This window comes from Elgaria multicarinata, chromosome 19, assembly GCF_023053635.1.
Source record: "Elgaria multicarinata webbii isolate HBS135686 ecotype San Diego chromosome 19, rElgMul1.1.pri, whole genome shotgun sequence".
NCBI classification, from domain to species: domain Eukaryota; kingdom Metazoa; phylum Chordata; class Lepidosauria; order Squamata; family Anguidae; genus Elgaria; species Elgaria multicarinata.
In genome coordinates this window covers 12,177,152-12,201,389 of record NC_086189.1, presented here as the reverse complement: position 1 = coordinate 12,201,389, position 24,238 = coordinate 12,177,152, and the positions used below count along the sequence as shown (strand labels likewise).

At 47.0% G+C, this 24,238-nt stretch overlaps 1 protein-coding gene across 1 annotated transcript in view; it reads left to right on the top strand.

The window, feature by feature from the left end:
• NIBAN2 (niban apoptosis regulator 2) overlaps positions 1 to 24,238 on the top strand; it is a 413,466-nt gene that overhangs the window by 367 nt on the left and 388,861 nt on the right. The gene's annotated exons all lie outside the window — the stretch shown is intronic.

Here is a 24,238-nt window from a genome sequence, read left to right as displayed (position 1 = left end):
CCTGGCTTCGCGTGTCGTCCGAACTCAGCCTGTTTGGGGCGATGCCCAGCGCGGCGGCGGCGGCGGCGGCGGAGGAGGAGGACTTTAAGGAGAGACATGTTGTTTTGGGGAGGGTTGGGTTTTTTGGGGGAGAAATTTGAGCAAGGCGCAAAAAGAGGGGAGGGGGGGAGGATAGTGGAGGTGGGGTGTGTGTGTGCGTGCTCCTGGTTGTCTTGTAGGTTTCGTTTTGTGGGAGGTTTAGGATTAGTTTGTCTCCTTCCTTCCCTCCACGTTGCAGCTCCTAAGTTTTCTACAACCTCGCCCTCTCTTTGCTTCTGGAGCGGGGAGGGAGCCGGGGAGGGGAGGGAGGGGAGGGGAGGGAGGGGCCGCCTGCTTGAGAAGCAAGTCTGTGCAAAGGCTGTTTGCGTTTGCTGCTGGGGTGCGTGCGCGGAGGCGCGCGACTCTCCCCGGCCGAGTTCAGACGACACGCTAATCTACGGTTGTGTTCCATTTGGCTCCTATTGATTAGCGTGTCGTCCGAACTCAGCCTCCCTCTCCCCTTGGCGTGGGTTGCTGGGGCCCTTTAATTGGTCACAGCTTAATTCTGCGTGGGTGGTTGAGTGGAAATGTGCAAGGCAGGGGTCTACCTGGATTCATGTTTTCACTGGGGTGGAGAGATTCCCCACTCCACCTCACCTGGCCAAGAAACAGTTCTGAAAAAAACCAACAGGTCCCTGCTCTCAAGGAGCTTACAGTGTAAAACGGGCAAGAGGGAAAGCGTGGGGATATCATGGTACTTCATGTTTGTATGCTTCAGTAAGAGTTTTAAGTGTGGCTTCTAGATGTTTGCAAACTGCCTGACAGGCTGAAATGGCACAGGTGTTGCTCCTAAAATGGCGTTGTTGGAGGGATTTCTGCTGGTTGAAAAGGGCCATATTGGCTGGGAGGGGGGGGGGTGCTCTGAGTTTCGGTGAATGTTTGCAGGCTAAGCTGGGATTTGCGGCGGAGGCACTGTGGATCACGAAATCGGGGAGTGGCGCTTGGGCCGGGCTGATCATTCTGGCTCAGCAGTCGGGTGCAACTTCGTGTGTGCGCTGGGCCAGCGTCACTGGTGGTCATAAACCCAAGCCATTTAACCGATAAGAACTACTCCAGCCCTGTTTGGCTTTCTTACTTGGAAGTAAGCCCTTTTGATACTTTCCGAGGCGGTTGGCTTTCAAGGTGCCCGAGAGATCAAGGGCTGCTTAAAACATCTCCACATAAGGTTAGAAAAAAAACCTTAGGTGCCCAAATGGTTGCGCCTGGCTTCTCTGCCCCCCCCACATCCCCAGGGCTTTTTTCTGGGGTTGCCACAGGACGCTGTTCACTTTAGAATCATCGGATCATAGAATAGTAGAGTTGGAAGGGTCCTGTAAGGCCATCAAGTCCAACCCCCTGCTAATTGCAGGAATCCACCTTTTATTTATTTATTTATTACATTTTTATACCGCCCAATAGCCGAAGCTCTCTGGGCGGTTCACAAAAATTAAAACCATAATAAAACCACCAACAGGTTAAAAGCACAAATACAAAATACAATATAAAAAAGCACAACCAGGATAAAACCACGCAGCAAAATTGATACAAGATTAAAATACAGAGTTAAAACAGTAAGATTTAAATTTAAGTTAAAATTAAGTGTTAAAATACTGAGAGAATAAAAAGGTCTTCAGCTGGCGACGAAAGGAGTACAGTGTAGGCGTCAGGTGGACCTCTCTGGGGAGCTCATTCCACAACTGGGGTGCCACAGCGGAGAAGGCCCTCCTCCTAGTAGCCACCTGCCTCACTTCCTTTGGCAGGGGCTCACGGAGAAGGGCCCCTGTAGATGATCTTAAGGTCCGGGCAGGTACATATGGGAGGAGGCGTTCCTTCAAATAACCTGGCCCCAAACCGTTTAGGGCTTTAAATGTCAATACCAGCACTTTGAATCGGGCCCGGACCTGGACTGGCAGCCAATGAAGTTGTAAAAGGACTGGCGTGATGTGGTCTCGTCGGCCAGTCCCTGTTAGTAACCGTGCTGCCCTGTTTTGTACCAGTTGAAGCTTCCGGACCGTTTTCAAAGGCAGCCCCACGTATAACGCATTGTAGTAATCCAAACGAGAGGTTATCACCAGAGCATGGATAACTGTAGGTAGGCTATCTCTGTCCAGATAAGGGCGCAGTTGGTATATCAACCTAAGCTGATAAAAGGTGCTCTTTGCCACTGAGTTCACCTGTGCCTCAAGTGACAGTTCTGGATCCAAGAGCACCCCCAAACTACAGACCCGATCCTTTAGGGGGAGTGCAACCCTTAAAGCATATCTGACAGATGGCTGTCCAGCTGACAGGGCGAGCCAACCCAGTGCCCTCTGGATGTTTTGGACTGCAAGTCCTATCATCCCTGAGCATTGGCCATGCTGGCTGGGGGTGATTGGGGAGCTGGCAATCCCAAAATATCCGGAGAGTCACACAGGTTGGTTACTCCTCCTGCACAGAATTGAATTTGCATGGAGCATTCCTAGCAGTGTCTGATTTTGACCCAAGGGGGAGCTTGGGGGTCTCTTGCCTGAATTCTGGGGAGCAGAACATGCCCCTGAAGCATGTACGGAAAACAGGTCCCCCCATTGCAGAGAAAACACAAGCAGCTTTCGCACTTGCAATTTTTAAGGCAAAGGTGGACAAGCTTGTAGGAGCGTTGGCCAAGGGCCAATCCCCTTCTCAGCTTGAGGGACCCTGATGTCTGTCACTCCCACAAGATGTCGTGATGGCCACCAATTTGGATGGCTGTAAAAGAGGGTTGGATAAATTCCTGGAGGAGAAAGCTATCAAGGGCTGATGGTTGTGCGCTATCTCCAGTATTCAAGGCAGAAGCCTGTGTGCACCAGTTGCTGGGGAACATGGGTGGGAGGGTGCTGTTGCACCATGTCCTGCTTGCTCATCCCTGGCCGATGGCTGGTTGGCCACTGTGTGAACAGAGTGCTGGACTAGACGGACCCTTGGTCTGATCCAGCAGGGCTCCTTTTATGTTCTTATGGTGACCATTATTGCCTGGGGCTGATGGGTGTGGAAGCCTAGCCATAGCCAGAGGGCTGCCCGTTCACCTCTCCGACAATGGTGCTCAAGGCAGCTAAAAATAATAAAATACAGATTACAAGAAAATATTTATTTATTTATTGCACCCAATAGCCGAAGCTCTCTGGGCGGTTTACAGAAATTAAAACCATAAAAACCATTCAAAATATAAAACAAACAGTATAAAAGCGTAATTAAAAAAAATACAATATAAAGGCACAACTGGGATAAAATCAAGCAGCAATTCAGAAATTAATGCAGATTTAAAACCCAAATTTAAAACAGCAAAGTTAAAATTAAATCGCTTAACTGTTAAAATGCTGAGAAAATAAAAGGGTCTTCACCTGGCGTCTAAGAGAGTATAGTGTAGGTGCCAGGTGAATCTCTTTAGGGAGTTCATTCCACAGCTGAGGTGCCACAGCAGAGAAGGCCCTGCTCCTGGTAGCCCCCTGCCTCACTTCCTTTGGCAGGGGCTCACGGAGAAGGACCCCTGCGGATGACCTTAGGGTCCTGGCAGGGTCCTTGGATAAAACATTATAAAAAACATTTATACTTTATTTTTATCCCCATTTTTCCTCCAAGGAGCTCAGGGTTGACCGGGGGGGGGAGTATTCTCCCCTCCCCACTAACCTCGCAACAACCCTGCAATGTGGGCTGGGTCGAGAGATACTGGGCCTGTTTAGACAACACATTAAGCCATGGTTAGGCCACTAACCCTTTTGCAGCAAGTGGTTAGTGAGTGTGTTTAAACCAGGGTTATGTAACCACCATGGTTAGAAATGACACTTAAGTCATGGTTCACATGACATGCTAAGCCATAATGTTTTGTTCAAAACGCTTAACCATCATGGTTCAGCATGTTGTCTGAACCAGGCTACTGACTGGGCCAGGAAGCGTTGAGGCCAGGTCTCCCTGGTCTAAGCCAGACACCCCGGCTACTACTACACCACGAGGCTTGACTGTTGCCAGCCCGAGTTTACTTTTCCTAGTCTGGTCTGTTGGCAAAACAGATCCGACGCTCTCCCCACCCCGGGGTGGGGGAAGCTTTGCCGGAGGGGGCATCCGCCTAATTATAGGCTGGGAAAAAGGAGTAGGAGTCAGTGCTAATTGCTGCCTGCAGATACGGGATTGACCCTAATAAGGGGGGCGAGTTGAGGAGAAGGGGTCAGCTGTCACGGAGGCTCCATCTGTATCTCTCTCTCCCCCCCACACCCCGCCTTTACACTGTCCCTGTAAGTCAATAATTGGCCAGGCTGCTGCAGCCTCCCTCCCAGGAGCCTGGAAATTCTCTGCCTTGACCTCTTGCCTTCCTCAGCCTGTCTTCCATGTTTAGCCTCGGGCGTTAGTTGGTGAAATTCATGGGGTTGGTGACTGGCTGGCTGGTAGTACTTGAATTTGGGGGGGGGGGTTCTAAAGCAAATTTTCCAACTACCAGGCACCCCCCGCCCAAGCCAAACACATTATTTCTCTTTCACGACTGGACAGATTATCACCAACACTAGTAGAACCTTAAATTTAAAGGCCGATGGACAGGGCTGTAGGGATACCCAGGAAGGACGGCAGACCAAGAGAAGTACACCACTGGTGGTCACCTACGGCCCCCAATTGAAACCACTGCGACGGATCATCAGCGGACTCCAACCCATCATCAGCACAGACGCTTCACTCTCACAAGCCTTGGGAGGCAGACTGGTCCTGGCCTACAGACCACCTCCCAACCTGAAGCAGATGTTAACCAGCAATAGTACACAGGACAGAGACACAGGCAGAGGGACCGGACCATGCCATAGACCCAAGTGCCAACTCTGCCCCCACATCTATTCAGGCAACACTGTCACAAAACCCAACAACATCAGTCACACCATCAAGGGCTCTTTCATCTGCATCCTTATATCATTTATGTTACGTGCCATCCCTGACTTTTCCTGTTTAGATATGGAGTGGTATGTAAACGTTGTAAATCAGTCAATCGATCAGGCACTGATGATGTCCTTTTAGGTCCTCAGTGTAGCATCTTCTGTTTCTTGCACATGCTATTAAGGGCAAAGGGATTCATCCTGCAATGGGCCACTAAATTTTCACCCACCTTTATTATTATTATTTTTAAAGACGTGCTTTTTTCCCCAGGGTGCTGCAGGCATGGCAAAGTGTACATGTGGCGCTGTTATATAAGAAAAAAAAATAGGACAGAAATAACCAGTGTTCAAGGATGGACATGGGAGAGGGGCATGTATTGTCTGCTTTAATTTTTGGAACAGGTGCTTTGGTGTCAAATTCAAGTGCAATTAAGATGTTGCGGAGTTTGGTTTTGAGTCTTAAGGAGCAGGGAAATTGCCTTCTACAGGTTGGACCGTTTATCCATCTTAACCTGGCACTGCCTATTCTGACTGGCAGGGTCTCTCCTGGGTCTTGAGCAGAGAATGTCTCCCCTCGCCTGCCTCTGAGCGGAGATCCTGGGGCTGAACATGGAGCGCTGGGCCTTCTCAAAAGGGCATCTATCTTGGCCCTCCAGCTTGTGTTATGTTGGCTTCCATCCCCTTGAGAAGCTTCTAATGGATGAAGTGATGATTGAACCCAGCGTTGTCTCGGAGGTTAGGCTAGATGATCTCCAAGATCCCTTTAGAACATAAGAACATAAGAAGTACCCTGCTGGATCAGACCAAGGATCCATCTAGTCCAGCACTCTGTTCCCACAGTGGCCAACCAGGGATGAACAAGCAGGACATGGTGCAACAGCACCCTCTCACCCATGTTCCCCAGCAACTGGTGCACACAGGCTTACCTCCTCAGGTACTGGAGATGGTACACAACCATCAGGGCTAGTAGCCATTGATAGCCTTAGCCTCCAGGAATTTATCCAACCTCCTTTTGAAGCCATCCAGATTGGTGGCCATCAGCATATCTTGTGGTAGTGAGTTCAGAATTTAACTATGCGCTGTGTGAATGAGTCCTTCCTTTTATTCGTCCTGGATCTCCCACCAATAAGCTTCATGGGATGACCCATTTGATTCTATGAAATGCCCCCCCGAGCCCTCTTCACAGCGTTTATCCACCCAGCACAAAAACCTCAGCTGCTGGTGGTGGGAACAGCTGCCTTCGGTGGTGTTTCTTCTGCCAAGCACCCTGTTGAATACTGAAAGGGTCATCCCACAATGACTCAAGCGGTTTCATGGCCAGCTAGAACAGATGAGTCGCCTTCATGGTGGGAAAGGAAGGATCGGTCATTCCGAATCATCCTCGGAGTGACTTTTGTGGAACCGGGGCACCTCAAGGGTCTTGACTTGGCCGGAGCTGTGGACTTCATAGGAAACAGTGTTGGAAGCTGGAGGCTGTTACTTGTCTGTGGTTGGGTGGGCGGCTTAATAGAACATACATTGGTTGCATCAGCACTGTGTTCAGCAAATCACAGGCCCTAGGCTTGGGCCTAGTTAGCCAGTTTGATCATCTGATCCTGTTCAAAAGGGCCTTGAGCTCCATCATCATAAAATAATAGAATTCAAGTGCAAGGCCTGTGGAGTTTCAGAACCTCTGGATTACATGCTGCTAACCTTGTCTATCGTTTTCTTGAACATGACCGATTTTGACATTTCGTCTGGTGGGTCTAGAATTGGTTTGTCGCTTCAGACATTGCATCGCACCCTAGTTCCAAAGCCACCGCAGACCAGGGTTTCCGATTCTAATCTGCTGGCTGCCTGCAAACCATGGTTTGTCGGTAGGGAAGTTGCAGCCCACCGTAGTTACGCTTCCTTTACTGAGTTTGTCCGCCGTGGTTTGCACTGATAGTTTTTTAACAGAGCCTTGGTGTTTTAAAAGATGGATGAAACTGACATGGTCAGACTAGTCTCGGAAAGCGAACTAGTCATTCAGAACGGTGATCCCGCCGTAGCGGTTTGTCTCAAGCCCAATTCTTTGGCCGTTTGGAACCATATCCCTAAACTTTCTAACCAGTGCTTTCGTCTTCCTTGAATTTCAGTCCGCTGCTGGTGTCCAAGGGCTGATTCCAGCAATATGTTTCCCCCCCGCCAAAGAGAAATATCTGTGGAAGAATGTGATGAAGTGGTTCTGCTTTTAATTTTATTACGTTAGGGTGGGATGCCAAATTGGCTATGATTGTGTAGGAAAATAACTTTGAGCCTGGGAGGGGAAAAAACTAATCTCCTATTCATTGTTTCCCCTTGCAAATTCAATTTAGACTCTTTGTCCTGGTAGCCCAATAATGCCTGCTCTGGAGGGCACCACGTCCCAATCAATCTTCATGAAAACACAGTTTTACCGCACTTAAATTCCCATGTTCAAATTAGTACTTAACTCTCACAGGCATGTTTCTGACCGTGGTTTTTGCTGACTGTCGCTCGAACTTCAACCATGGCTTGAGCTTCTGAATGCCTAGGCCGACCAGTGCCTAGAAATCCTTGTTTACATCCGTTCTCCGCTCTGAAGTCAGCAATGGCCATAGCTAAGGCGGGTTTGCCGTTTCAGGCTTCGCGCCAAACCACAGTTGGGGTGAACCATGGTTTGCAACCCTACTTTGGCCCAGTGCTCTTCAACATTTTTATTAATGCTTTGGACGAGGAGATGCAGGGAACGCTTATCAAATTTGCAGATGACACAAAATTGGGTGGGATAGCTAATACCCTGGAAGACAGAAACAAACTTCAAAGTGATCTTGATAGGCTGGAGTGCTGGGCTGAAAACAACAGAATGAAATTTAATAGGGATAAATGCCAAGTTCTACATTTAGGAAATAGAAACCAAAGGCACAGTTACAAGATGGGGGATACTTGGCTCAGCAATACTACAAACGAGAGGGATCTTGGAATTGTTGTAGATGGCAAGCTGAATATGAGCCAACAGTGCGATATGGCTGCAAGAAAGGCAAATACTATTTTGGGCTGCATTCATAGAAGTAGAGCTTCCAAATCACGTGAGGTACTGGTCCCTCTCTATTCGGCCCTGGTTAGGCCTCATCTAGAGTATTGCGTCCAGTTCTGGGCTCCACAATTCAAGAAGGATGCAGACAAGCTGGAGCGTGTTCAGAGGAGGGCAACCAGGATGATCAGGGGTCTGGAAACAAAGCCCTATGAAGAGAGACTGAAAGAAATGGGCATGTTTAGCCTGGAGAAGAGAAGACTGAGGAGAGACATGATAGCACTCTTCAAATTCTTAAAAGGTTGTCACACAGAGGAGGGCCAGGATCTCTTCTCGATCCTCCCAGAGTGCAGGACACGGAATAACGGGCTCAAGTTAAAGGAAGCCAGATTCCAGCTGGACATCAGGAAAAACGTCCTGACTGTTAGAGCAGTACGACAATGGAATCAGTTGCCTGGTGAGGTCGTGGGCTCTCCCACACTAGAGGCCTTCAAGAGGCAGCTGGACAAGCATCTGTCAGGGATGCCTTAGGGTGGATTCCTGCATTGAGCAGGGGGTTGGACTCGATGGCCTTGTAGGCCCCTTCCAACTCTGCTGTTCTATGATTCTATGATTTCTGACCGTGGTTTGCTGGCTAATAAGGAAACTCGGCTATTACACTAAAATGTAGTTAAACTGACTTCATTGCGGTTTGGCTGGCTTTCTGCTTGGAGACACTATCAAAGAACAGTTCTTAATATTGAAAAGATTACCCTTCTTCCTGCCTGCTTGCCTTCTGGGCTTCTGTTTTTATGCTGCTGCCTGTCCGTGCCATACACGTTCTCCCCCCTCCCCTTCCAAAATCCTGTCTCTTCTGTTCTCCTTGGCACCTTGTCCAAGTGGCTTACATCTTGCTTCAACATGTGGTGCCCAGAAATTGACAGAAAACTGCAGCTGTAGTTAAAACCCATGCTAAATAGAGCAGAACTTACTTTTCGGTGCCTTTATAAAAGATTCTGTTGCTTCTTTTTAAAGGAACGACAGAATTCGTTTGTTTTTTGTTCCGGGCTGATGCTCAGTGCCATTATAGTGACCCTGGGATGGGGGGGGGGGTAATGGGGGGGGGAAGACGGGTGATGGGGCGGGAAGACGGCCAGTGTTCCGAACAGAAGGACCACATTTTAGACATGGGAGATTTTGTCCCATGGTGGATTTGATTTAAATCATGATTTAAATCACGTTTTAAATCACTACTCAGAAAGGCTTGATTTAATCATGTGACTTAACCCCCCCCCTCAAAAGTGCACTCTATCCATTGATTTTTTTGGAAACTTAGCACTTAAGAGTTAAAGGGGTTGGTTCTGTGTACATAGATTTGCAAAGGCACAATGGGACTGTGATCTCTTCAGGCACAAATTTGCAGTTTTGAGAACTGCAAAACCAAGCGTCTGTGATCATATCTTCTATCTAGATAGGAAAGATTGCCCAATAATCTTACAGAAACCTCTGGAAGGGCATGACACTGTGAATGGATGAATGGAATTAATTTACCTAAAAATTTAAGCATTGCATGAATATACAGCCTCATGCTACATAATTAAAAACTAATCCTTATTTCATGATGAATAACCTTTGGACTATAATGTGTCTTAAATAGAAAACTATGTTTAGATAGATTTTTCCTGAAAAAGCATTTTATTTAAAAAATCCGATTTAAATAAAAAAATCATTGATTTTAAATAAAAAACCTGATTTAAATAATAAAAAAATCAATTTATTTTTTTTTAATTTATTTTTTAAATTGTTGATTTCTATCCACCCTGCTTTGGCCTCTATTTATCTTTAATAAATAGCCAAAGCTCCCTGGGCGGTTCACAAAAATTATAACCATTCAAAGTATAAACAAACAGTATAAAGACATGATCTAAAATACAATATAAAAGCACAACCAGGATAAATTCAGCAGCAGTGCAGAAATACACATTTAAAACACCAATTTAAAACAGCAAAGTTAAAATTGAATTTAGAGACGGTTAAAATGCTGAGAGAATAAAGAGGTCTTCACCTGGCGTCTGAAAGAATGTAGTGTAGGTGCCAGGCGAACCTCCTTAGGGGGCTCATTCCACAGCCGGGGTGCCACAGCAGAGAAGGCCCTGCTCCTGGTAGCCACCTGCCTCACTTCCTTTGGCTCGTTCTCGCGGAGAAGGACCCCTGAGGATGACCTTAGGGTCCGGGCAGGTACATATGGGAGGAGGCGTTCCTTCAGATAACCTGGCCCCAAGCCGTTTAGGGCTTTAAATGAGTTTGCATTCCCTGACAGTTTGCTTTAATAGGCTGACCATATGTGGGTGCAGCGGGCACTGGTGCATTCTGTTTATTTATTTATTATTATGGATGTTTAATATGCGCCTTATGAATGTCATTTAGACGCCTGACATTGTGAATGTGTGGAGTGATATACTTCTGAACTATTATTATCTAAAAGTTTTGCTCTTAGGCAAAACGTAAAATGCTACTGTGAACTTCAGTGCTGGGACATTGGACATTATTTCTGTTCCTGTGTTTCTTTATTAATTTTTATTGTGGAGGTTTTGCACTGTTGGATTTGTTTAAAGGAGTTTAAGAACATGTAGCAGCTAGGAGAAATTGTTCTGTAGATTGTATATATATATGTTGTATATTTCACCTATATCTCTAATGTATTGCGTCTATTTTACATCTCTAAGGGAATCTTTGTGGTTGAGTGTTCTTAATTCAACCACAGCCTTCTATTTATTTTAATTATTTATTTATTACATTTATATACCGCCCCCATAGCTAGAGCTCTCTGGGCAAGATAAAAACAAGTATACAAAATTTAAAATTCTAAAACGCAGAACATATATACATAAAGCATTAAAAACCGTTAAAAATAAACATGTGGGTGATTAAGATGTGCCGCCATATGCCTGGGCAAAGAGGAAAGTCTTAACCTGGCGCCGGAAAGATAGCAGCGTTGGCGCTAGGCGAGCCTCGTCAGGGAGATAATTCCATAGTCTGGGGGCCACCACCGAAAAGGCCCTGTCCCTTGTTGCCACACTCCGAGCGTCTCTCGGAGTAGGCACCCGGAGGAGGACTGTAGATGTTGAACGTCGGGAGAGGTGTTCCTTCAGGTATTGTGGTCCCAAGCTGTGTAAGGCTTTACAGGTCAAAAACAGTGCCTTGATCTGGGCTTAGAAACATACAGGCAGCCCGTGCAAGCAGACCAGAGCAGGTGTTATATGGTCGAACCTTCTGGTTCCCGAAATCAATCTGGCCGCTGCATTTTGCACGAGCTGCAAAACCGAACCGTCTTCCGAACCGTCTTCAAAGGTAGCCCTACGTAGAGTGCATTGCAGTAATCTAACTTGGAGGTTACCAGAGCTTGAGTTTGGCCTTGGAAGTTGCACAAATTCATTTGATCCTGAGGGACGAGGAAAATGTCCCTCCCTTCCTACTTCTCCTGTAATGGGCCCTCCTCATTCTACGCAAATTTTGGGCAACTCAGACCTTCAGAAGTGAGTTCAGCGTGCTGCTGTTCCCTCTTCTCTGTCTATTCTTACAGGAGCCTTATGGGCTACCCCTGGTGCCCTCCAGAGCTATTTGGACTTCAACTCCCATCAGCCCCAGGCAGCATGGCCAGTAGCCAGGAATGCTTGGAATTGGAGGGCCAAACGTCTGGAGCCCACCGGGTTAGGAAGGCTGCTTTGACCACTACACCGCACTGCTTCTCAGCAAAGCCCTTGGTTAACCCTCGGAGCGATGAAGTTGTACATTTTTTTCGGCCGTGACCTTGGCTTTGTGGAACTGCGTTCTGGTGAATGTACACCAGTGCTCCATCACTGCAGGTCTTCAAAGACCTGCTCATTTACTTCTCTTAATTCCCTTCTCATACGTAAGGATTTTTGTTGGACTATGTGGTTTTAGCTGTAATTATTCACTTGATTTTCTTGTTCTTTTTCCGGGGCTGTTCATTTCCTGTGTTCATCTTTGTGCTGGCTCTTACTCATCTTATTACTATGCTACGTTACAGCTTTAAAATGTGATTTTTGTATATTGGAAAATCGTATCTTGGGAGGGTTTTACCCTAAAAGGTTGCCTACAAATGTTTTAGAGAAGTTCACTTATTTTAATTAATTTAACTGCATGTACCCTTTTAACCACCATCTCCCTCTCTGGTTCCCCCCCCCTTTCTCTGTATTGTAACCTGTGTGGGGCAGGGACCAGATTGCCCCTCTCGCCCCACACACAATAGGGGTACTATATTAATAGTTAGAAAGAAACCAGAAACTACTTTCCTACTGTTTACAAGTCAGCTGGGTTGACCCTCACCTCCTTTGCTGTTGTTGAATTTCATTTTTCTTCCTCCAGGGAGCTTGTGGTGGCATTATTATTATTATTATTATTATTATTATTATTATTATTATTATTATTATATTTATATCCTGCCTTTTTTCCTCCAAGGAACCCAAGGCGGCGTACATAATCCTCCTCCTCTCCATTTTATCCTCACAACAGCCCTGCGAGGTAGGCTGGGCGGAGAGTCTGTGACTGGCCCAAAGTTACCCAGTGACTTTCCATGGCCGAGTGGGGACTAGAACCCGGATCTCCCGTCTCCCAGTCCGACACTCTAGCCACTACGCCACACTGGCTCTTTTAGAATCATAGAATAGTAGAGTTGGAAGGGGCCTGAAGGTCATCAAGTCCAACCCCCCCTGGCTTTTTTCTCCTCGCTACCAACCCTGCGAGGTAGGTTAGGCGGAGAGTCCATGACTGGGCCAAGGTCACCCAGGGATCTTCGTGGGGATTTGCATCCGGGCCTCCCCTAAGTCCAGCACTCGAACCTCAGCCACCCGCGCTGCTTGTTACCAGAACGCAGCATGGGGGAATTCCCAGTTCCAGAGCTGGGAGTCCTGTTTTTATTGCCTGCCTGGAGGCTTTCCACACCAAATCTCTCACCCCAACATGCCCTCCCATCTTTGTAAATAGTCCTTTTTTGTCTGATCTGTGGGTTTTCTTGTTTTTTTGCTTTGAGCTCTGATGTGTTTTTTTTTGGCAACGAGAGAAATTCTGGGCCTCAAACACTCGTCTCTTGTCCCACGCCGAGCTGCCAGGAGGGATGCCCTTTGACTACAGCCAAGGCTTTCGCCTTTTCTTTTCCCCTGCGCTCTACAGTCTGGGCGGGAGGAGAATCCGCTCTCTTCCTCCTCCTCCCCCTTCCATTTACCCTTCAGGAGGGAGGGTGTTTGGCCCTGCCCTTACCTGCTGGGCTCAGATGGGCTGGGCGTTCCAGCTTAGCGTCAGAGATCGCCTTTTCGGTGCCAGTAGCTATGCCTAGAGCTGTGGGTTCTGTGCCCAGATTCTCTCCGTGTGCCTCTCTCTCGCCCTCGCCCTCCAAATTTGCTCTTACGGGGAGGGAGGGGACCTCGTAGGATCCAAAAAATCCATCTCACGGCACTCTGACAGCGTTTGCTTTTCATTTGTTTTGTGCTGTCTTGGTGTAGGAGTTTGACTTGGGTTGGAGAGAGCCCTGGTTAGGAGTAGCCCCAGGCCTTTCGGAAAACCTAACGGAGGTGAAGCATAGAGTGTCCGGGAGAGTGGACGGTGAATCAGGACGTCTCTGCTTCACATTGCGCCTGTGCCGTGAACTTATTAGGTGCCCTTAAGCATGCCTCCCCCTTTCTATGCCTCAGTTTCCCTCTGTAATTGGGTGTATGATAATACTAGGGTGACCATATAGGAAGGAGGACTGGGCTCCTGTAACTTTAACAGTTGTCTAGAAAAGGGAATTTCAGCAGGGGTCCTTTGTAGGCGTACAGCACCTGGCGAAATCCCCTCTTCATCACAGCAGTTAAAGCTGCCCTCTTGACCAGACACAAAAGAGGGCAGGGCTCCTGCAGCTTTAACCTGCACCATGAAAACAGCACGATGAAAACTTGATGGCGCTATATAAATAAATATTAATAGTAATAACTGTTGCGATGAAGAGGGGATTTCACCAGGTGCTGCACGCATACAAATGGCACCTGTTGAAATTCCCTTTTCTATTTATTTATTTATTTATTTATTTATTTATTTAATTACATTTATATACCGCCCCACAGCCGAAGCTCTCTGGGCGGTTTACAACATTTAAAAATAGTAAACATTAAAAGTATACAATTTAAAAACACACACACACACACACATAAAAACAGTATAAAAACAACAGTATCCATTTAAAAACAACAATTGTGGGGTCCATTAAAAACAAACTTAACGTTGTTAAATGCTGTTAAAATGCTGTTAAAAATGCCTGGGAGAAGAGAAAAGTCTTGACCTGGCGCCGAAAAGATAACAATGTTGGCACCAGGCGAGCCTCATCGGGGAGATCATTCCACAGTCGGGGGGCCACCACTGAAAAGGCCCTCTCCCTTGTTGCCATCCTCCGAGCTTCCCTTGGAGTAGGCACTCGGAGGAGGACCTTAGATGTTGAGCGCAGTGTACGGGTAGGTTCATGTCGGGAGAGGCGTTCCATCAGGTATTGTGGTCCCAAGCTATGTAGGGCTTTATAGGTTAAGACCAGCACCTTTAACAGTTTTCTATGCAACTGTTAAAGATACAGGCCCCGTCCTCCTTTCCATAGGGTCGCCCTGCTGTGATTCTAAGTTGCATCTTGGGGGAAGTCTACCTTTGACGTCTCTTGGCTTTCACTTGTGGCCTGCTTACGTGTGTTGTATAAACCGTTTGAAAGGCGCCTTAAATCTTTCTGGCGGGTTCACTCATCCAGATGGAATGAAACCTGGCAACGGTTGCCCTCTTCGCTTGCCTAGCTGGGGATGTCCCAGACCCTGTCGCTACAGTTGGGGGTTGTGGAAAGGAACGGGGGGGGGGGGGGGCGGTGGAGGATGGGGAGAACACACTTGCAGCCACCTCCCCAGCTTTCTCTACGCGCACGCAAGTCACACAGGACGCCGTGCGCCTGCAGTTGAGATCTGCCAGTGACCTTGTGGAGGTCATTCTCCTGCTAGCCCGCTTGCCCAAACGTACAATTAACCGCACGTGTAATATTGCTAATGTTAAAAAAAAAAAAACCCATGCAAATAAAAAAGGAAGAAGCTCCTTTTCTTCCTGTTGACGCTCGCTTCCTGGCTTAGTCGCCTAGAGGCGATTCCTACTGTCCAAAGGCGAGCTTAGGCTCGATACTTTATGTTTGGAAGCTGATTCCAGAGTACAAAACACAGTTGAAGCGGCTTGTCCCTGAGTTGTACTTGGTGGGTTGGTTTGTGTTGGGGTTTTTTAACCTTGCTGAGAGAAGCAGTTTTGTTTCCTTAGCAAAGGCCATCTGGAGATTTGCGCATATTTGTGGCGTGCCAGAGAGCTCCTGGCTCATGTCACTGTGCGGAGGGATGCCATGGCTGGGCTTTGCCTGGAACACCCTGTTCTGGGGCGGCCTTCCTGCACTCAGCTGGTTGCTATGTGAGAGAACCGGTTTCTTTCAGCCGCTGCTTTCCCCCCCTCCTTTGCCCCAAACCATGGTTGGTTGGCAGGTTAGAATTCCGGCAACGCAAATCCCAGGTACCCGAAACTAAATGCGCTTGGAGCCTCGGTGTAGAAGTTGTTCTCACAGAAACGTTTGCTAAGGCAGACTTTTCGAAGTTCGTCTGCAGGGCTAAAAACGGTTAAAAGTTTGCGGCTGTGTTTGTGTATGTTTTAGGGTGTTTGCTTTATGCTGTAGGGTGGATTCCTGCATTGAGCAGGGGGTTGGACTCGGTGGCCTCGTAGGCCCCTTCCAACTCTACGATTCTATGATCTACCAGGTGGCCCAAAAGTAGGCATACAGTTGTTGATGGGAGGGACTATATACCTACTTTTGGGCCACTCTGTATAGGAGAGGTCAGCAACTGGCAGCCTGACGGCCAAATCTGCCCTTTGTAGGGGCATCCACAAAGTCTTCAGGAACAGTGCTGATTCTAAAAGCTCCCTTTCCATGCGGAATGGTGTTCTCCTAGGGAGAGACTTCTGTGCGTCCGTCTTCTGTGCTAAAAACCCCTCCACAGATTCTGCGCCCCGCACTGTTCAATTCAGCAACTTGTCCAAACTTGAGCAAATTGACGTCGTCTCCTATTTTGCATAACCTCTTCCCTCTAGTAGCGATCTTGGTCGGCGTGTGATAACAGGATTGTTGGCATAAAGGAGCCGCTGAGAAACGAGAGAGTGGTTTCAGCAGGCACGGGCAAACCCTAAGACTTCTAGAAGTGCAAACTGTCTTTGGCGAGGGGAACTTAAGAGGGGGGGCAACTCCCCCCCCCCAAAAGAGCCCAATGAAGACTGAGCATGCTCAGTGGAAGCAGAATGCTACCTAACTGTTGGAGGAAGAGGGGAGATTAATTGAAAACTTGGGGGGAATAGAATGGAGTATCTTGGAAGAGGGCATGGCTGTCTGGAACACTGAACAAGAGTATTCCGCGTGGGAGCATCTCGTTGAAGGCCAAACCTGTTAAGAACATCAGAACATCCATGCTGGATCAGACCAAGGGTCCATCTTTGACACAGTGACCAGCCATCTCCCTGTGGGAAGAAGGTCATGAGTGCAAAAGCTCCTTCCTGCCCAAGTTCCCTAGCAACTGGTGTATATTGCTGTCGGGTGTACTATTGTTTTAATATTGCGCATGGTCTTCTTGACTGATGGCTTCTGTTGGCTTCAGCAAGAGTTGCCCATGTGCTTTCAGGCACGTCTTCCATGTGAGCGTGTGAGTCTGCCTTCTCCTGATTCAGACCATTGGTTCATCTACTTCAGGATTAGTTGCTGAAAGTGGCAGTAGTCACAGAAAGGGGGCCTTTCCAGTTACATTGCACAGGATCTTCTTTTGACTAGGGATTTGACCCAGAATCTTCTCCGTGCAAATCATGCCGTCTTCCGCTGACCTCTGACCATGTATGAAGAATCTGCCTTCAACTGAGGAAGACCCATCGTTTCCCCATCCAGCTTATTGTCAACTTCAAGGGTGGCAATCCAGATATTTTGGCTTACGACTCCCATCAGCCCTCAGTGGCTGATGGGAATTGTAGGCCAAAACAACTTGAGAGCCACTGTGGTGTAATGGTTAAAAGTATTGGACTGTGAGTCAGGAGATCTGAGTTCTAGTCCCCACTCAGCCATGAATGAAAACAATCCCAAAACTTGATTATTTGAATGAATATATATAGAAAATTCTGAGATTATTTCCTGTCTGTCCTGGAAGTGTGCAAGACTAACATTTTTTATATATATAAAAAATAGGGGTGTTGATGATTCCAAAAACTCCTTCCCTCTTGGTGTGAGATACGAGATAGCAACCTATGTAATGGTTAATCCTTGCAGAGCGTGCTTCAGGATTTGTTCAGTTTGTGCAAAGCTGTTGCCAAGGCCTTAGAAAATAATGGTCTCTGGCTTGGCTCTCCTGCCTGCATCCGGATGTCTTGGCATGATAGCAGCGGGAAAACAGTCTTCAGCCTGGCTGGAAGGTATCGCTTGATGCAAATACCAGGAAGTCACCTGCTTGAACTCTGTGGGCAACTTACAAGGGGTGGCTTAACGTTTTTTGTTTACCCATAATGTACGCTGGGCGGCATTGACACAGGAATATTCTCTTACATCTGCAAACTGCTGTGTCTAGCAACTTACTGGCAAACCTGAGATGTTGCACCAGCCGTCAAAGGGAGGTGGTGGACATACAAGATGTACCCGAATGCGTGTAAATTTCCTGTCTGTAATTTATTTTATCTTGACCGAAGTTCAGCTGAGTTTTGTATTTTTGGGGGGACATTCCCATGAGTGAAAATGCCATGTATGGTGTATGTGTCCTTGGCTACACACCATTAACCTTGGCCCTTCAGAGGCCTGGAACATGAAGTATGTGGAATAATTCACATATCTGGTTTTCCTGCCTGGAAAAACATAAACCGGCCCTGAAAGAAAACTCTACATTTATTTATTTATTTATTACATTCTATACCGCCCAAGAGCCAAAGCTGTCTGGGCGCTTTACAACAATTAAAACCATTATTATTATTATTATTTATTTATAAAGCACCATCAATGTACATGATGCATTATACAATACATTATAACCGTTTTAAGTATATAAAACTACAGTATGAACATTTTAAGTATATAAAACTACAGTATAAAATGGAAAAAAAAAACCAGAATAAAACCTAGTAGCAGTGCAGAGATTTATAATACAGTAACAGATTTAAAACAGAAACTGAAAGACTAAAAGGCCTGGGGATTTTTTTTTAAAAAAGTCTTTACCTGGTGCTAGAAAGAATACAGAGCAAGGTGAGACTCTCCGGGGAGCTCATTCCACAATCAGGGTGCCATCGCAGAAAAGGCCCTGTTCCTGGTAGCCACCTACCTCACTTCCTTTGGCAGGGGTTACTGGAGAAAGGACCACTGAGAATGATATTAGGGTCTGGGCAGGCACATATGGGAGGCGATGATCCTTCAGGTAACCTGAGCTCAAGTCGTTTGAATGTTAATACCATCACTTTAAATCAGGCCCAGACATGGGCTGACAGCAAGTACAGATGGAAAAGTATAGGCATAATATGATTGCGTTGACCAGTCCCTGTTAACAATTTTGCTGAGCTATTTTTATTTATTTATTTATTACATTTTTATACCGCCCAATAGCCGAAGCTCTCTGGGCGGTTCACAAAAATTAAAACCATGAAGAAGATAATAAAACAACCAACAATCTTAAAACACAAATACAGAATATAGGATAAAAAGCACAAAAACGGATAAAACCACACAGCAAAAAGTTAATATAAGATTAAAATCCAGAATTAAAACAGCCAATTTAAAATTAAGTTTATAGGCTGTTAAAATGCTGAGAGAATAAAAAGGTCTTCACTTGGCATCTGAAAGAATATAGTGTAGGTGCCAGGCGAATCTCTCTAGAGTGCTCAATCCACAGTTGGGTTGCCACAGCAGAGAAGGCCCTGCTCCTGGTAGCCACCTGCCTCACTTCCTTTGGCAGGGGCTCACGGAGAAGGACCCCTGTGGATGATCTTAAGGTCCGGGCAGGTACATATGGGAGGAGGCGTTCCTTCCTATTTTGAACCATTTTCAAAGGCAGCCCCACACATAATGCATTGCAGTAATCCAAATGAGAGGTTTTCAGGGTATGGTGTGACTAGTTAGGCTAGCTCTTTTAAGATAAGGATGTAGTTGGTTTATCAGCCTAACCTGATAAAAGATGCCCTGTGCCAACGAGTCAACTTGTGTCTCAAGTGACAACACTCTTATCAAAGAGCACCCCCAAACTACAAACCTGATCCTTTTGAGGGAGGGCAAAGCAGCGTCCTCCAGAACAGGTTGAACATCACTCCGCCGGGCAGACGAACCACCCACTGACAGCACCTCCATCTTGTCTGGATTGAGTCTCAGTTTATTGGCTCTCTTCCAGCCCATTAGCGTGCCCAGGCACACTGGTTCAGAACATCCACTGCCTCACCTGGATTTGATGAAAAGGAGAGATTTGATGAAGACACCTTAGCCCACACCTCTAGATAACTTCCCACGGTGGTTTTGCGTAGCTGTTATACAATGTGGGGGTTAAGAGAGAATGTTCAGTATTGTGGAAGGATTGGTTTCAGCCAAGGTTTGCCTGTGTAGGTGACATAGGGATACACCAACTGACTCCACACTGTTGTTCTAGCCATCTATGCTGCTTCATAGCTAAACACAAGTTGCTGGTACATCTCTTGCAAGTGCATCATTTGCACGGGACCCATTTTATTTTATTTATTATTGCATTTATATCCCGCCTTTTTTCCTGCAAGGCGTACATAAAAATCCTCCTCTCCACGTTATCCTCACAACAACAACCCTGCGAGGTGGGTTAGGCTGAGAGTCTGTGACTTGCCCAAAGTCACCCGGTGGGTTTCCATGGCCGAGTGGGGACTAGAACCCAGATCTCCGGAATCGCAGTCCGACAGTCTAGCCACTACACCACACTGGCTCTCAACCCATGAAAAGGGTGCTCAAAAATAGGCAAGCTGCAAGGATGGTGCTTGTGTTAAGTAGCTGAACAGCTTCCATAGAGTCATAGAATAGTAGAGTCGGAAGGGGCCTACAAGGCCATTGAGTCCAACCCCCTGCTCAATGCAGGAATCCACCTTAAAGCATCCCTGACAGGTGGTTGTCCAGCTGCCTCTTGAAGGCCTCTAGTGTGGGAGAGCCCACCACCTCCCTAGGTCACTGGTTCCATTGTCGTACTGCTCTAACAGTCAGGAAGTTTTTCCTGATGTCCAGCCGGAATCTGGCTTCCTTTAACTTGAGCCCGTTATTCCGTGTCCTGCACTCTGGGAGGATCGAGAAGAGATCCTGGCCCTCCTCTGTGTGACAACCCTTCAAGTATTTGAAGAGTGCTCTCATGTCTCCCCTCAATCTTCTCTTCTCCAGGCTAAACCTGCCCAGTTCTTTCATTCTTTCCTCATAGGGCTTTGTTTCCAGACCCCTATTGCCCTCCTCTGAACCCCGTCCGGCTTGTCTGCATCCTTCTTGAAGTGTGGTGCCCAGAACTGGACACAATACTCAAGATGAGGCCTAACCACGGCAAATAGAGGGGAACCAGTTATGGTTATTAGTGTGCAACTAGGTATGTGGAGAATTATTCTAAGTTCTGAGTTGTTTTCACCAAGGCTCTTCTCTACTGCCTTCCGAAATGTAGCTGTGTGGACTGCAGGGCTCATGCTGGTCACACTGTAGGCAGTTTTGGACCTTGACAGAAACTCTTTGCTGTTTGGGTCAAAGCGTTGGTGTTGGAAGTGCAGGTGACAGTCCACTTCCCTTGAAGCCTTGTAAATAAGGATTGAGGAAGCTGATGGTCTCTCATTGCTCTGGTCACCCAAGTGGTAATGTGTCCATGTGCAGATGCTGCACCTGAAGTCAGTTGCTGGGGAACATGGGCGGGTGGGTGCTGTTGCACCATGTCCAGCTCGTTCATCCCTGGCCGATGGCTGGTTGGCCACTGTGTGAACAGAGTGGTGGACTAGATGGACTAGATGATGATGGTGGAGGAGGAGGAGGAGGAGAAGGAGAAGGAGAAGTCCTGCTTGTTCATCCCTGGCCGATGGCTGGTTGGCCACTGTGTGAACAGAGTGCTGGACTAGATGGACTAGATGATGATGGAGGAGGAGGAGGAGGAGGAGGAGGAGGAGTCCTGCTTGTTCATCCCTGGCTGATGGCTGGTTGGCCACTGTGTGAACAGAGTGCTGGACTAGATGGACCAGATGGACTGGATGATGATGGAGGAGGAGGAGGAGGAGGAGGAGGAGGAGGAGTCCTGCTTGTTCATCCCTGGCCAATGGCTGGTTGGCCACTGTGTGAACAGAGTGCTGGACTAGATGATGATGGTGGAGGAGGAGGAGAAGGAGAAGGAGAAGGAGAAGTCCTGCTTGTTCATCCCTGGTCGATGGCTGGTTGGCCACTGTGTGAACAGAGTGCTGGACTAGATGGACTAGATGATGATGGAGGAGGAGGAGGAGGAGAAGGAGAAGAAGTCCTGCTTGTTCATCCCTGGCCAATGGCTGGTGGGCCACTGTGTGAACAGAGTGCTGGACTAGATGGACCCTTGGTCTGATCCAGCAGGGCTCTTCTGGTGTTCTTATGAGGCTGGTCAAGCAGTGTGCTGCTGTATATAAATAGGTGGCAGTACTGTAGCACCAATTTTAAAGTATCTAGTATCAGAGGCAGAAAGCCAATGTGCACCAGTTGTTGGGGAACATGGGTGTTGCAGTTGTGTCCTGCTTGTGGGTCCGTGGTCAACAGCTGGTTGGCCACTGTGTGCACAGAATGCTGGACTAGATGGACCCTTGGTCTGATCCAGACTCAGGGCTCTTCTGATGTTCTTCAGTTTCTTCTAGCCTTAAAGGGCCAAAGGGACATGGTAGCACAGAGCTGTCTAGATGTGTACCTTGGGTATTTATTTATTTATTTATTTATTACATTTCTATACCGCCCAATAGCCGGAGCTCTCTGGGCGGTTCACAAAAATTAAAACCATTCAAAGTATAAAACAACAGTATAAAACCATAATACAAAATACAATATAAAAGCTCAACCAGATAAAAACAGCAGCAATGCAAAATTACAAATTTAAAACACCATGTTAAAATGTATTTATAGATTGTTAAAATGCTGGGAGAATAAAAAGGTCTTCACCTGGCGTCTAAAAGCATATAATGTAGGTGCCAAGCGAACCTCCTTAGGGAGCTCATTCCACAGCCGGGGTGCCACAGCAGAGAAGGCCCTGCTCCTGGTAGCCACCTGCCTCACTTCCTTTGGCAGGGGCTCGCGGAGAAGGGCCCCTGAGGATGACCTTAGGGTCCGGGCAGGTACATATGGGAGGAGGCGTTCCTTCAGATAACCTGGCCCCAAGCCTTTTAGGGCTTTAAATGTTAATACCAGCACTTTGAATCGGGCCCGGACCTGGACTGGCAGCCAATGAAGCTGGAAAAGGACTGGTGTAATGTGGTCTCGTCGGCCAGTCCCTGTTAGTAACCGTGCTTCCCTGTTTTGTACCAGTTGAAGTTTCCGGACCGTTTTCAAAGGCAGCCCCACGTATAACGCATTGCAGTACTCCAAACGAGATTCACTCCCTGTTTGGGGTGGGAGGCAGAGAAAAAGCAGCCGAGTCTGTATGTGCTATGCACAGCAGTCCTGTCACCACATTGAATGACATTTTGTTGCTAGCTGGGAGGGCAGCAGTGAATTGCCCCAGGCAAGTTGCAAATTACATGGCTGACTTGGGGTAAGTCTATCAGAGACTTGGGGAGTAATTGCATTCCTAAACGATCCCATAAAGTCCCTCTCCAAGTCTATCGTGGAGGGATGTATAAATTGGCGTGCCGCATATAAACCGTCTAAGATTTAGGATAGTTGGAGGAAATACCCCAGTCGGAAATGCCAAACATTCCAACACGCGGGCGCCCTGATCTTGCCAAATTGTTGTAGCCTTGCAGGGTCCCATCTGGTGCGGACCACCAGCTGTACCAAATGCACGTGACCCTGCCCACTTGCAAAGGGCTGACACCAAATTTAGAACGCCCCATTACGTACAGGAAGGCCTTTCTTTCCCAACAGGAAACAATCACTCCTTCCCCCAAGGGTGTGCGTCTTCCCCGTTCGACAGCTTCTGAAGTCTGAGAAGCTGCTGAAGTCTTATCCTGGTTGTGCTTTTATATGGTATTTTATATCATGTTTTTATACTGTTGTTTTATACTTTGAATGGTTTTAATTTTTGTGAACCACCCAGAGAGCTTCGGTTATTGCGCGGTATAGAAATGCACTAAATAAATACCTGTGTGCCTAGTCCGGAAACTTCAACTAGTTCAAAATATGGTAGCCCGACTGGTCACCGGTACACCTTGGGGTGACCACATAACACCACTTTTAAAATCTCTTCATTGGCTGCCGATTAGTTTCCAGGTGAAGTATAAAGTATTGGTTATCACCTTTAAATCCCTACATGGTTTGGGTCCAAGCTACGTGTGGGATCGACTTCTCCCGTACAATCCACCCCGCACACTCAGGTCCTCTGGGAAGAACTTCCTTCAACCAGCCAAAACTAGGCTGACCGGTATTACACAGAGGACCTTTTCCTCTGCTGCTCCCAGACTGTGGAATGGCCTGCCGGAGGAGATTCGTCAACTTAACAGTCTTTTAGCATTTAAGAAAGCTATAAAGACTGCTCTCTTCCGGCACGTCTATCCAGGGGAATTTTAGGATGATTTTAGTATGTTTTTAGGAAGTTTTAACAATGTATATTGTGTTTTGATTGATATTTTATGTGTTTTATGCTTGTTGTTCCTCGCCTTGATCGGGATGGAGAGGCGGGTTAGAATAATAATAATAATAATAATAATAATAATAATAATAATAATAATAATAAGCCAAACTTCAGACTTGCTCGGCAAATCATATATCCCATGCTTTCATGTGGAACTCCCAAAACTCCTGGATTCTTTCGAATGGCTTCTGTGTCCTTTATTACTTTGAAAAAATAAAAGAATAAAAGCAGGCATAAGGGTTCTTGGCCTCCAGCGGATTTAGCACGATGAGGTTCCATCTGGCGCTCGTGTTGAAAAATGGCTTTTACTTGCGAGACAGTCCATTTGTGAGTGGTATTCGCACTTTGGTTTTCTGTTAGCTCGAGCATTGCGTAGATGATGGCGCTATATAAATAAATAAATAAATAATAATATAAATAATAATAATAAGGTCCCAGGTTCAATTTGTGTTATTTCCAGCTTGAAGAATTATAGGGTGACC